This window comes from Sminthopsis crassicaudata, chromosome 2 (genome assembly GCF_048593235.1).
Source record: "Sminthopsis crassicaudata isolate SCR6 chromosome 2, ASM4859323v1, whole genome shotgun sequence".
Classification (NCBI taxonomy): domain Eukaryota; kingdom Metazoa; phylum Chordata; class Mammalia; order Dasyuromorphia; family Dasyuridae; genus Sminthopsis; species Sminthopsis crassicaudata.
The window spans coordinates 385175110-385191442 of record NC_133618.1 but is presented as its reverse complement, the minus strand read 5'-3'; positions in this window follow the sequence as shown (position 1 = coordinate 385191442).

Sequence of the window (16333 nt, the reverse complement as noted above, 5' to 3'; positions counted from 1 at the left end):
TATTACTGGGCTTATATGTCAAAAAGATCTTAAAGTAGATAAAGATACCCACATATGCAAAAATGTTTGTGGTAGCCCTATTTGTAGTGACTAGAAACCGGAAACTGGATGGATACCCATCAATTGGAGAATGGCTGAATAAATTATGGTATATGAATGTTATGGAATATTATTGTTCTGTAAGAAATGACCAACAGGATGATTTCAGAAAGGCCTGGGCAGACTTACATGAATTAATGCTAAGTGAAACGAGCAGAACCAGGAGATCATTATATGTGGCAACAACAAGACTATATGATAATCATTTCTGATGAACATGGCTCTCTTCAACAATGAGATGATTCAAATCAATTCCAACTGTTCAGTAATGAAGAGAGCCATCTACAACTAGAGAGAGAACTATGGGAACTGAGTGTGGACCATAACATAGCATTTTCACTTGTTTGTTTGCTTGCATCTTTGTTTTCCTTCTCAGGTTTTTTTTTTCTTTTTAGATCCGATTTTTCTCATGCAGCAAGATAACTGTATAAATATGTATACGTGTATTGGATTTAACATATATATTTTAACATGTATTGGGCTATCTGCCATCCAGAGGAGGAGATGGGGGGAAGGAGGCGAAAATTTGGAACAGAAGATTTTGGAAGGGTCAGTGTTGAAAAATTACCTATGCATGTTTTGTAAATAAAAAGCTATAATAATAATAAAAAAAAAGAAAGAAGGAGAAAAGAATGGGCAGAAAAGGAAGCAAAGGGCAGAGGAAGAAGACAAAGAAGAGATCCATGGGTAGAGGGAGATAAATAATATCAAGACAAGTTAAGGAGCAGAATTAAAGTAGAAGAGTTAGCAGGACTAGGAAAGAAGAGATATACACAAATACTACAACAAGGAGCAGGAGTGAATATAGTTATATGTATATGTGTGTGGGTCTGTGGATGGGTATGAACAGTGTGTGTGTGTGTGTGTGTGTGTGTGTGTGTGTGTGTGTGTGTATGGGGTAGGGATGACTTGTATGTACATGTGTATGTATAAATGTATTAAATATAGCTGTGCTTAACTATAATAGCTTGCTTGGGAGAGGTGGGGGGGGGAATGAAAGGGAGAAAAAAAAATAATAAAGTTTCTTTTTTTTCTTTATTTTTTTTTCTGAGGCTGGGGTTAAGTGACTTGCCCAGGGTCACACAGCTAGGAAGTGTTAAATGTCTGAGATCAGATTTGAACTCAGGTCCTCCTGAATTCAGGGCTGGTGCTCTATCCACTGCACCACCTAGCTGCCCCAAGAATAAAGTTTTAAAAGTGTGCAGCACAGAGCAAAAGAACAACCTACAAGGAAACAAAGAAAAGATGGACATAGAATATAATTTCTTCTATTATTATATATCCTTTTCTTAAACTGGAAATTTATTGTTATATATCTTAAATCATCCCTGATGTTCTATTGATCACATGAGAACATGAATAATTTTCTATTTAATATTTCTTTTCCTTTGTTTGGGTTTTTCTGTCTTTCTTTTTTCTATTCTGTTTTTTTTAATAAACAAAAAAGAAAAAAATGAAAAGAAATTGAAAGAATCCATCAATCATCTCCTTAAAGAGATCCCAAAATGAAAATTCCCAGTAATATTATACCCAAATTCCAGAACTACCAGGTGAAATTTCAAGGTGAAAATATTGCAACTATCTAGAAAGAGACAATTCAAATATAGTGGAGCCACATTTAGGATAATACAAAATTTAGCAGCTTCTACACTAAAGACCTGGAGGGCTTGGAATATGATAACCCAGAGAGCAATGGAACTAAAAGTATTGGAAATTGATGGGATGCTCATAAATTTAGAAATTACTAAACATGAAACATTATTATACTATAAAAAAATGACAAGTAGAACACTTTCAGGAAAACCTGGAAAGACAAGAATTGATGGAAAGTGAAATGAGCAGAACCAGAAGAACACTGGACACAGTAACTGCAATATCATACAATTGATCATCTGTGAATAACTTTGCTGTTCTCAGCAAGAAAATGATCCAAGACAATTCTGAAAGACTTTTAATGAAAATTGCTTATCCATTTCCAGAAAAAGAGCTGATGGAGTCTGAATATGTTTTATATGATTACACATGTATAACATATCAAATTGTTTGCTTCTCAATCAGGAGGGAGGATTAGGAGGCAAAGAGAGTATTTGAAACTTAATTTTTTTTAAAGAATGTTAAAAATTGTTTTCACATATAAACGGGGAAAATAAAATATTAAATATACCTTTAAAAATAAGATAGATAAAAGAATTAATGAAGATAATATGTAATTTTTTAAAAAAACTAAATAATGAATCATCAAATGTAAACATAAAAAAGAAGTCTTAAAATTAGGGGAAACAGACAAAACAAAGTTTATATAGAAATATTAAAACTAAAATCTAATTCTTTGGAAATGCTAACAAAAATTGAAAAATCTTTAACTCATTTAATGAAAAAAGGAAAAATGAAATTATCAAAATAAAAAAATAAGTAAAATTAATTCAAAATAAAGAAAGAATATAAAATAATTATTTATATATAAGATTTATATCTTGCATGTCCACTCACATAGTGGACTCCCAGGTCCTATTTTTGATGGAAATTCAATGGCAGATAGCCTTCTAACCATGTTAGCCAGTAGTCCTTTATTTCAGGAAGCACAAGAATCTCATTCTAAATATCATCAGGCTGCTCGAGCTTTACGTTTACAATTTGGAATCACAAGAGAGGAAGCTAGGAGCACAGTAAAAAGCTGTACAGCTTGTCTTCCTTTCCATGCTCCTACACTCCCTCCAGGGAAGAATCCTCGTGGTTTGAGACCCAATGAAATCTGGCAAATGGATGTGACCCATTATAAATCTTTTGGTCGTCTATCTTTTATTCATGTCGTGGTAGACACCTTTTCAGGATTCACATTTGCAATGCCAGCAGCAAAAGAGACAGCCCGAGTGGTCACTGAATTCCTTATACAAGCTTTTGCAATTATGGGTGTGCCACAAGCAATAAAAACAGACAATGGACCTGCATTTACGTCCAAACATTTTACACACTTTTGTGCACAGTATAAGATTTTACATACCACGGGCATACCCTTTAATCCTCAAGGGCAGGCAATAGTAGAGAGAAGAAACAGAGATATTAAGACACTCCTCCAAAAACAAAAGAAAGGGGGAGCCACAGGTAGCCCTAGGGAACTTCTAAATTTAGTTCTCTATACCATTAATTTTCTAATTTTTGACAAAGATGCACTGGCTCCAGCAGACAGGTTTTATAACCCACCAGAAGGGCAGTGTCCAGTGAGAGCATCTCCACTGTCCTTAGATAATCGCCAGGTGATGTGGAGAGATCCAGAAAGTGGTGAATGGAAGGGACCAGATAGGTTAACTGCCTGGGGGAGAGGGTTTGCTTGTATTTCTTCAGCAGGAGAAGGAATCAGATGGGTGCCAACGAGTCATATTCGCCTTGTCCATCAGAGAGAGACAGAAAAAGAGAAAGATCTCAAAATAAAGGAGAAGATCTAAGAAACATCTGACACTGAAAGAGCATGGATAATAAGAAGACTGTTAAAGAACTTTAAAACCAGCAGGAATCATTGGACTTCCTCACACAAGATGAGACTAATGGACAATGGACTTATGGACATTTATAAATTTTCAATTTATGATTATTTGATTATGATTATGTTATATACTTCTAGCATGTGTTACATTACTATGTTACTATGTGCTTATGTAATTTATGTAATTATCTGTAATACTTCCCATATTGATGGATTTATGTTTCAAGGTCATGACTGTCCTATGTTCTAAATCAAAAGAAAGGGGGAGATGTTAGGATTACTAAGTGAGAACTGAGGTTGAATGGATAGTGACAAGGTGAGAATTCAGGTTTTCTGGACAATTACAAGGTGAGAACTCAGGTTGACTTGAGAGAGGGGGCAAGCTCATTGGCTGGGGTGGTTCTTCCCAGAAGCCCTTGCATTATCCCACACCCATTCTCTGGGAGTATAAAAGAGACAGCACTGGGCGCAGAGAGCAGATCGGCCTGGAGAAGGATAAGAGCTGGAGGAGATTCAGAGCCAGGATTCAAGAAGAAAGACTCTGAATTGCATCAGGCTTGACGGGGCTCTCTGCAGGAAGGGAAGTCACTTCTTTGGACAAGAGTTAACAGCAACTGCCTGGAGACAACGATTCATTATAGGAAGAAGAATCTGTCGGAGAGACTTGAGTAGAAGACACAGCAGATCTCTTCCCAGAGAGCGATCCAGCAGCTTCTAGAGACGACAGCTCACTACACAGGAGTATAGAAAAGATGCTTTCTTTCCCTAATATTGTTTGACATAGAAATAGGAATTAGAAGAGAAATAAATTGAAGACATAAGCATTTACAAAGAAGACACAAAAACTTTATTTGATGATAACCTGTTGGTTTATTTATAGTGGTATATGGTCACCTATATGGCTCAGTGGATACTGCTTTGGGCCTAGAGTTAGAAAGACCTGAATGCAAAACCAGTGTCAGTATGATTCTCTGCAAGTTGCTTAACCTCTTTCTGTCTCAGTTTTCTCATCTATAAAATGGGGGTCAGAATAGCACTTACCTCTCAGAACTGTTGTGAGGATCAAATGAGATAATATTTGGTAAGAGGTGTATAAATGCTAGCTAGTATTATACCAAACTAAAACAGTTAACTTTATTGACAAAGTTTATAAGTTTATACATCTTTACAAAATATAAGTTTATACATCTTTACAAAATAGTAAAGTTTATAAATTTTTAACATCTTTTCAAAATTTAAACATGTAATATACCCTCCTTTTGATGCAATCACATTTTAAAATATGATTTGGCATTGTATTCATAGTTTTTTGATGCCTATTCTTTAATTATTCATCAAGAAATCGCAATTTTATCACATTGAGGGCTAAGCATATCTTTAATGAATAATTCAAGTCTAACCTTGATAATAGCTTGTAGCCTTTTCTTGAGTTTAAAACAAGTTGCTAGTCCATTGAAGAATGCTTATATCCAACCCTTGAGCCTTTAATGCTATGTAACCTTGTACAAGTTTGTGTTACAATATTTTACTTCCATTTTGAAATTTCTATAATTTCAAAATAATTATGTTTTTCACTATATAAGTATATTTTTGAGTTTATCATCTCCCTCAGTTGGGATAAGGCTTCCAGGTCTACTGACAGTAAAGTAAAAATTTCCAAAATATTTTTAAAGTGAAAGGGTAGGTATTTTATACTTTGTTGAAGATACTCAAATATTACAGTTTCACTTGATTACTTCTCAAAATAATTTTAGCATAGTGTTGAATGAAAAAATAATTTTAATCCAGAAAAATTACTTTCCCCCAATTTTCAGTATGCCATTCTTTGTATTGCATTGCCTATGACAAGTGTTTTTTCATTGTTACAATATTTAGCAGCTATTTATTTTTACTGATATTTTCACTGTTTAAATTCAAGTTTTCACTTTTAAATTCAATAAAACTACCCTACACAGCATAGGAATCAAAAGTAATTTCTTCATTTGTGACTTCCCTCTATAGGCTTAGTTTGTGTTCTGAATATGAATTGTGATTGTTACAGCAACAATTTGTTAGTTCTAGGTATTTTTCATTTTAAATGCTACTCTACTTCTTTTGTTGTGAATAATCTTGTTTCATAGTAGGCTTGAATGATCTTTGAAATGCTCGAGTTCTCACATCAACAGTTTTTTCAACATTGTTAACAGACAGGAGCTACAACTTTTGCATGTTTTCCTTGTAGTAACAGCTTCTTTAAAGACCTGCAAAATTAAAAACACAAGAAGAGATATGTCATGAAATCCAACATTTAGCTGATAGAGAACTAACTAAGGTGGGGAACCAGATCAATCTGGTTTCATCTGGTGAAAGTCAGGCTTCTGAGTTAGTCTCATTTCAATAAAAGGATATGCTCATGTCCATTAATGAAAACAGAATTCTTTCAAAATCCCAGTTATTAGAAAAGAAAAAAACAAAATAAAACAAAGATTGAGACAACTCTAGTGAAGTAGCAAGGTACAGAATAAAATCACAAAAAATCAGCTATTTGGCAATAACAAAAACTAGAGGCAAAGGATAAAAATATAAATTCCATTAAAATAACTCCAAAGCATATAAAGTATTTGGATGTCAATTTACCAAGACAAATCCAAAATTTATATAAATGCAAATATATTCTTTGCAGAAATGAAAATATATAATCAGAAGGATGTTTATTATCTATTGTTAGGCCAACATAATTAAAATGATACTTCCAAAATAAATTCAAAGATTTAATGCCATTTCAATTAAAATTCTACAAAGAGGGGCAGCTAGGTGGCGCAGTGGATAGAGCACCAGCCTTGAAATCAGGAGGACAGGAGTTCAAATCTGGTCTCAGACACTTAACACTTACTAGCTGTGTGACCCTGGGCAAGACACTTAACCCCAGCCTAAAAAAAAAAAAAAATTCTACAAAGAATTATTAAATGGAGTGAGATAAAGTAATAGTGAAATTAATTCGGAGGAATAAAATATGGAGAATTTCAAAGGAAATCATGAGAAAAAAATTAGGAATGAAAAGAGAATAGTATTTCCAGATCTTAAAGTACAAGTAAATAAGCACCAAAATTATTTAGTATTGGTTAAAAACAAGAAATGCATATTAGTGGAAGAATATAAATAATTAGAAACAATAAAACTCAGTAGTTCAATATTCAATTAACCACAAAATATGAACTACTTGTTGAATGACTTCCTATTTGACCAGGACTTTAGGAAAAACTAAAAAGCAACTTGAGAAAAAGTTTAGACCAGCACCTTACCATATACACCAGACTAAATTTTAAATTGTAAAATGACCCAAACATTTTAGAAAGTAATCTGGAAATATGCTCAAAGAGTTATGAGAATACTTATGCCCTTGGGTCCAATAATACCACTACTTGTTCTATTTTCAAAAATGATCTGAGAAAAAAGAACTTATATGTTCTAAAATATTTATAGCAGCTTTCTTTATAGTAGCAAAGAACTGGAAATTGCAGGGACATCTATCAATTGGGCAATAACTAAACAAGTTGTGGTATATGATTGTGATGAAATACTATAAGAAATAATTGTTATGTATGACACAAGAAATGATGAGCTGTATGATTTAGAAATATGAAAAGACAAGAAATAATGAAGAGTGAAATCAGCAGAACTAAGAGAACATTGTAATGTTTTAAGAATGACTTTAAGAATTAGAGTAGGTAATGAGGAAACCAAACTATCACTCTTTGCAGATGATATGATGGTATACTTAGAGAACCCCAGAGATTCTACTAAAAAGCTATTAGAAATAATGCACAACTTTAGCAAAGTTGCAGGATAAAAAATAAATCCACATAAATGCTCAGCATTTTTTACATCACCAACAAAATCCAACAACAAGAGATACAAAGATTCCATTCAAAAGAACTGTCGATAATATAAAATATTTGGGAATCTATCTACCAAAGGAAAGTCAGAAAGTCTGAGCAAAATTACAGAACACTTGCCACAAAAATAAAGTTAGATTTAAATCATTGGAAAGACATTGAGTGCTCTTGGATAGGCCGAGCAAATATAATAAAGATGACAATACTCCCTAATTTATTTATTTATGCTATACCAATCAGACTCCCAAGAAACTATTTTAATGACCTAGAAAAAATAACAACAAAACTCATATGGAAGAACAAAAGGTCGAGAAATTCAAGGGAATTAATGAAAAAAAAAATCAAATGATGGTGGCTTAGCTGTACCTGATCTAAAGCTATATTATAAAGCAGCAGTCACAAACCATTTGGTATTGGCTAAGAAATAAACTATAGCAATCTAGTGTTTGACAAACCCAACAATCCCAACTTTTGGGATAAGAATTCATTATTTGACAAAAACTTCTGGGAAAACTGGAAAGTAGTATGGCAGAAATTAGGCATGGACCCACACTTAACACCACATACCAAGATAAGATCAAAATGGGCCCATGATTTAGGCATAAAGACCAAGATCATAAATAAATTAGAGGAACATAGAATAGTTTACCTCTCAGACTTGTGGAGGAGGAAGGAATTTGTGACCAAAGAAGGGTTGGAGATTATTATTGATGACAAAATAGAAAATTTTGATTACATCAAATTAGAAAGCTTTTGTATAAATAAAACTAATGCAAACAAGATTAGAAGGGAAGTAACAAACTGGGAAAATAATTTTATAGTTAAAGGTTCTGATAAAGCCCTCATTTCCAAAATATAGAGAGAACTGACTCTAACTTATAAGAAATCAAGCCATTCTCCAATTGATAAGTGGTCAGAGGATATGAACAGACAATTTTCAGATGATGAAATTGAAACAATTTCCACTCATGTGAAAGGGTGTTCCAAATCACTATTGATCAGAGAAATACAAATTAAGACACCTCTGAGATACCACTACACACCTGTTAGATTGGCTAAAATGACAGGAAAAAATGATGATGAATGTTGGAGGGGCTGTGAGAAAACTGGGACACTGATATATTGTTGGTAGAATTATGAATGAATCCAACCATTCTGGAAAGCAATCTGGAATTATGCCCAAAAAGTCATCAAACTATGCATACACTTTGATCCAGCAGTGCTACTACTGGGCTTATATCCCAAAGAAATACTAAAGAAGGGAAAGGAACCTGTATGTGCCAAAATGTTTGTGGCAGTCCTTTTTGTAGTGGCTAGAAACTAGAAAATGAATGGATGTCCATCAATTGGAGAATGGTTGGGTAAATTATGGTATATGAATGATATGGAATATTATTGTTCTGTAAGAAATGACCAGCAGGATGAATACAGAGAGGCTTGGAGAGACTTACATCAACTGATGCTGAATGAAACTAGCAGAACTAGGAGATCATTATACACTTCAACAACAATACTGTATGAGGATGTATTCTGATGGAAGTGGAAATCTTCAATATAGAGAAGATCTAATCCAATTCCAATTGATCAATGATAGACAGAATCAGCTACACCCAGAGAAGGAATACTGGGAAATGAGTGTAAATGAGTGTAGTGTTTGCATTTTAGTTTTTCTTCCCAGGTTAATTTTACCTTCTGAATCCAATTCTTCCTGTTCAACAAGAAATTTGGTTCTGCACACATATATTGTATCTAGGATATACTATAACATATTTAACATGTATGGGACTGCCTGCCATCTAGGGGAGAGAGTGGAGGGAAGGAGAGGAAAATTCAGAACAGAAGTGAGTACAAGGGATAATGTGTAAAAAATTACTCATGCATATGTACTGTCAAAAAAAAGTTATAATTATAAAATTAATTTCAAAAAAGTAAAGTGAAGTAGAAGTAATTTTAAAAAATGAATGACTTTAAGCAAATATTTTTTGGCTATTATAAATTCTATAATTAACTACAAAAGACATCCAGAAAAAGAATTGATAAAAGAGGTATGTGTAGGATAATTTTACACACACACACACACACACACACACACACACACACACACACACACATCTTTATTTTATTCTATAAATTAAAGATTAAATAAAAATTAAAAGTATATGTAACAATATATGAAAAAAGGAGAAAATAGGAATAAAAGAATATTTTTACAATTATGGGTAGGAGGAGAATTCTTAACCAAAAATGGGAATGCTGAAGATCACAAAAGATAGAACAGATGGTTTTGAGTATATGAAATTCAACAAAATTGTGTGAAATGCACAAAAACAATATAACTATAATCAGATTGGAAATTATTGATAGATGGGGAAAACTTTTTTATATGTAACTTTGATAAGGATCTATGTCCTAGATATACACACAAATTCACACAATATACATTCACACAAATACATAAGACCAAGAAGCATTCAAAAACAGTGAGTAGTGAAAGAATATGAGCATTCTTAAATAAATTATTATATGAAATTTTAGCAAACTAATGCACTGTTGATATAACTGGTAACTTATGCAACCCGATTCTAGGGGGAAAATGGAATTATGTTTTTAAAAATATAACTAAAGTATGAATACCTTTTTGATTCAGAAATCCCACTGTGAAGCATATACTTCCAGAAGGACAAACAAAAAGAAAAATCTGATGCATATCAAAATATTTATAGCAGCACTCGAAGTTCTAGCACTCAAAGAACTAAAAACAAACTAGGCAACTATCAGTTGGTGAGCAGACAAATTGTGGCATAAAAAAATGTAAAAACATTTTTGCTTAATAATTAAAACAAAGATAAGGAATTTACTGAAACATGGGAAGATTTTAAAATGATGCAAAACAAATATGTTGAAACAGCAAAATAATATTTACAATGATTACAATATAAGCAAAAACAAATACAATGAAAATGAAAGCTTTATAATTAAAATAACAACTATTGCCCCTGGGTAAGAGATGAGAAAAAGCACTTCCCCCTTATAGCTGGAGATAGAATGCTGCACATACTGCCATATGCAAATTTGATGCATTTAATTGTTGTTGTTGTTTTTTAATAGGGAAGGCTCTTTGAGTGTTGAAGAGGTTAAGGACACTATCAGTTAAAATGCTTGGAATTCTAAATCAAAATGGAGAAATAAGAAGCTCCATCAAAAACAGAAACATGTATCAAGAGAAGGGATATTTTCTATATCTAAAGGGAAAGCTGCCAATTCTCTCATGTTGCATTTTATGTAGACCCAAAGGAGATATTTTAGGATCAAACACAGAAATTTCAGGGCAGGACAGAGATTATAGGAAATAGAAGGTCATTCTTGTCATTTCATGAGTTGGAGCAAGAGACCTTCATCTTTGCCTTGTTAATCAGATTAAAGAAAGCCTAGTGTGTATTTGAAGAATTTTCAGTCTAAGGCCTTAAATGGGAATTCAAAATCATTTCTCTTTTTGCTATAGAGACTTAGTTGTTAGTAGTATTGAATAGTGCCTCCTCTTCATGATTCCATTTGGGGTTTTTTTGGCAAAGATACTAAAGTGGTTTGCCACTTTCTTTTTCAATTCATTTTACAGAAGAGGAAACTAAGGCAAACATGATTAAATGACTTTCCCAGAATCACACAACTAGTAAGTGCTAAAGTAGGATTTGAAGTCAGCTGTCTTCCTAACAGCAGGCTTAGTACATTACTGTGCTAGACTTAGAGACAATCCAAATGTCATTCTTCCCTAGGGAAAAATATGGGTGAGAATAAACTGAACCAAATTCTGATATTTCCAAAGTAAAGTACAAAACAGAAATGTACAATTAATAAAAGGACCCTAAGATAGAACTCATTTTCATTTGCAGAACTCCTCCCAGAGACTATCTAAAATCAGAGTACTAAGGACTGGACAGAGCACTGAGTATTTTCTGTCTAGTGTCCCTCTATGTCTTTCTAGTATAGGTAGAATGACAAACTTTTTTGCACACCAACAAGGAAGAGGGACTTTAACTGTGACAGATGCTAATGGAGGCAATGTGGAACAAGGAAGATTTTCTAGCTGAAGTCCTGAATTTTCTGAAATCCTGGATTTTCCCATGCAGAGACTACCTACTCCTTTGCCATAGGGAAGAGAATTAGCCTAAATTCCAAGGACATTATAATAGAGAGAAAGGCCACCTTTCTGTCTGTGTCCATGATAATGTCCACTGAACAGAAATAAATTGCTGTCTTTTTTGATAAGATTAACTCAGGGTTTTCCAAAAGGAGAATGGATTCTGACTTTACTACATTTTGCTTTTACCAGTCTAAGTGAAGATGAGTTTAGGGAAGCAAAGAAGGAAAGAAAGCCCCTTTTTGGCTTCGACTGAGTGGCCAACTTTAGAACTGCTATTTCTTTAAGTGGTATTTTTGGGGTTTCTTGTTATGCATTTGAAATTGTATTAAAACCAGATATCTCTCAAACCTGTGCCAGTTCTACTTATTTGTATGTATGCAGAGAAATTGGGAGGGAAGGGAGGAAACCCAAAGAGAGGAAATATAAACGTTTGAGAGTTAATGGGTCCAATTCAGATACTGCCAATGCAAACTTGAATGAAAGTTTGGAGTCATATATTTAATAGAAATGAGACAAAGAGAAAGAGAGAGGAAGAGACAGAACTATCCTCAGAACTAGTAACTTTTGGTAAACATAAACTAATAAAACCATAGATGTGAATGAGAAGAAAGTAGCTATTTCCCCTTTGGTTCTGAAAGACAGCAGAGAGGTCTTTGTTGGCTTGAAAAGAAGCCATACCACAAGAAGGGAAGGGAAGTGAGCAATTAGAAAGGAAAAACCGTACCTTAGTGTAAGTAAGTGAAGAGTGGAAGAGTAAGTGAATTCTCTGTACCACTCTCAAGGAGATATGCAGAGATAGGTCTTTTAGGCTAAGACACTAAAAACTGTCTCATTCAACAGTGCTAACTGGTGTTATGAGACTACAAGCTAAATTAATAAAAATTAAATCTATTGCCTTGGGCAAACCATTTCCTTGCCTTTAAACTTCGATTTTTCTATCAGTAAAATGAAGCTATATATTGACACTTTCTATATTTAACTTTTATGCAGAGTATATCATGCAAAATGCAGGCTAGATAAATCAAAAGCCAGAATTAATGTTGCCAAGAGAAATATCAACAGTCTTAGATAGGCAAATATCAGTGTGATTCAAAGTGAAGAAGAATTAAGAAGGTTGTAATATGGAAGTGTAAAGCTAGCTTGGAGCTTAACATCAAAAAAATTAAACTCTTTGCAACTAGTCCCATCACTTCCTGGCAAATAGAGTGAGAAGAAAGAAAAGACATTTCAGATTTTATATTGTTGGACTTAAAGATCACTGTAGATGATATACGCAGCCATGAAATTAAAAGACATTTGCTCCTTGGAAGGAATGTCATGGCAAATCTGAATAGCATACTAAAAAGCAGAGATATCATTTTACCAACAAAGGTTTATATAGTCAAAGCTATGTTTTTGTTTGTTTTTGTTTTTGTTTTTTTCAGTAGCAATGTATGACTGTGAGAGATGGGCTATATATAAGGAAAGCTGAACACCACAACTCCAACACTTTAAAATTGTGTTGCTACAGAAGACTTTTGAGAATCCTTTGGACAGCAACCATGTCAAATCAGTCAATACATAATGAAATTAGTTCAAACTATTCATTGGAAGAATAAATATTGAAGCTGAAACTTTGGCAACATAATGAGAAGACAGGACTTATTAGAAAGGACCCTGATGATAGGAAAGATTGAAGGCAAGCATAAAAGGGATTGACAGAGCTTGAGATAGATAGATAATGTCATGGAAATAATGAGCCTGAACTTGGACAAACTTTAATAGATGGTGGAGGATAGAAGTTTGGTTGGGTATGGTCCATGGGAGTCTCAAAGAATTGAAGATGACTGAATGACTAAACAACAACATGAGAGGCTTGAACATACAAGGATTCTAAAGTCTTTACAATGCTAAAATTTTATAATTAAATGAATGAGTATCAAGTACTGTGCTTAGTACTGAGTGTATAAACACATAGAAATATGTCCCTTTGAATTCCTACTGCTATAGCTCTTTGCATCTATGAAAATGCTTAATGAAAGGAAACAATGCTTATGATGAAACAAGATACTGAGTCTATAAAGCACTTATAAAAATATTTTAAATAACATTTTTACCTTTGCCATAGTTTGGTACATTTTTATGTCTTAGATTTGAACTTTCTCCTTTCAGTTTCTTTGGGAAGGGGCTTGCAATTATTGGATTATTTGTAGAGGGCTTTGGCTTATTATAGCCTTCAAAAATAGGAAGAGGGTACAGGAACAAATGTATTTTTAGCCATGCATATAAAGGCACTTGAAACATTAATCTAGATGATCCTATTTTGTAAGCAACTCTCAGGAAATTGATTAGAAAATGCAGAGGCAGATTAACTTTTCCACATACTTTTGCCTAACTCTAAAATTCTAAAAAGAATTTACACACTTCCCAGGATAATATGGTTTTTCAGCTGAAAAGAAGCACAAAGAGCACCTAGTCCAACCTGTATATAGGAAGGAATGCATTCTAAAACATCTGAAATTCAGTCAACCAAACAACATTTTGTGGTAGAAGGGTCACTCAATTAAAATGGCTTAGGTTCAAATTTTGCCTCTAAAGCTTGCTACCATGTAAACTTGGAGTAGACATACTAGCCGTCAGTTTCTTCATTTGTAAAATGATAGAATTGGACTGGATGATCCCATAGGTCTTCTCACTCAGTATTAAATCTATAATCTGTTTTTGGACATCACTAAGTGTTAGGAAGGTCTTTTTTGATGAACTAACATCAACTATAACTTTTAATTACTGCTTTTGTTTTTTCCCTCTGGGGCTAAACAAAATAAACTTTTTTTTTTCCCTCAGTAGTATTTTATTTTTTCGATTAAATGTAAAGATAGTTTTCAACATTCATTTTTGTAAGATTTTGAATTCCAAATTTTTATCCCTCTCTCCTTTATTTTCTGCTTCCCTAAGACACCAAATAATCAGATATAGATTATAAATGTACAATCTATTTTAAACATAGTCCCATATTTTCATGTTGTGAAAGAAAAATCAGAACAAAAGGGAAAAGACGATGAGAAAGAAAAAAAGGCAAGGAAACAAACTTTAAAAAGGTGAAAATAGTATGCATTAAATCAGTCTCCATAGTTTTCCTCTGAATGTGAATGGTATTTTTATCCTAAATCTTTTGGAATTTTCTTCTATCATTGCATTGCTAAGAGCTAATTCTATCATAGTTGATCATCACATAATCTTGCAGTTATTATGTACAATGTTCTCCTGGTTCTGCTCATTTCATTCAGTACCACTTTACATAAGTTTTTCCAGGCTTTTCTGAAATCAGCCTGTTCATCATTTTTATAGAAGAAGAATATTCCATCACATTCCTATGACTTATTTATTTATTCCCTAATTGATGGCAGCCACTCAATTTTTAATTCCTTACCACTGCAAAAAGAACTCCTACAAACATTTTTGCACATGTGGGCCCTTCCCCCCCCTTTTTAAAAATTTCTTTGGGATAAAGGCCCAATAGAGACACTGTTGCTTCAAAATAAACAAAATAAACTTACTCTTTCTTCAATATAAAAACCCCTAAATCTTTGAATATAGTAATTATATATCTTCCCCTTTCCAAATCTTTTCTTTTCAGGCTAAAAATCCTTACTTCCTTAAAGTGGTCTACATTTGCCATTGCTGCTAATGTGGTCAGCTTCTTCTGGATATGACTCCTGATGATCAATATCCTTCTGAAAATGTAGCAGCAAAAAATGACCATAATAATCTAGATGTGGTTAAGTAGACAGAGTTAACAGAACCATCACCCCTCTTCATTCTAAATATCGCACCATTTTAAATGTACCCTAAAATCAAATTTGTATCTTAAGTTGTATTTTTAAATGATAAAATTGATAGTAATTCCACAAAGTTGTACTCTAACGGCTTGGGGCATAATGATATATCAAGTTTTCAAAGATTATTCAAGTAGAACATAGACTCTTGCCAATTTGATCTACCATGCAGAGAAAACTATATGATCCCAGCAATAAATTCTTTTCAAGTACTATCTTAGATAAAGATGGAGAGATAGAGACAACAGAAAGCTAGCCACTTGGTGATGATTTTTTTTGGCTGAGATAACACCCAAAATGAAATGAAATATAATAAAACAAAATGGCCCTAAATCTGGGAAGATGCTTTCTATTTTTATAGAGTGATAGGAAAAGTAGATGTGTATCACTCTAAAAATGAAATCAAAGACAAAAGATAATTACAGCTTACTGAAAGGTTAACTTACAGTTCTCCTTAGAGAGAGAAATGAAGCAATTTACAATACATTTTAATGATATGTATAAAGGCAAAATGAAAAATAACCTTCATAGGATAATTAATCATTTCATAATAAGTAGTTAAAAAGGGGACACTTTATGTGAGTTGTTGGTTAGGAGGTGACATTTGTTGGAGATGAAGAGTACCAAGAACTTGATAAAATATCAATAATGAATCAGTATCTACATTATTGGTAGAATTGTGAATACATCCAGCCATTCTGGAGAACAATTTGGAACTATGCTCAAAACGTTATCAAACTGTGTGTACCCTTTGACTCAGCAGTATTACTACTGGGCTTATATCCCAAAGACATCTTAATGAAAGGAAAGGGACCTGTATGTGCAAGAATGTTCGTGGCAGCCCTCTTTGTAGTGGCCAGAAACTGGAAACTAAGTGGATACCCATCAATGGGAGAATGGCTAAATAAATTGTGGTATATGG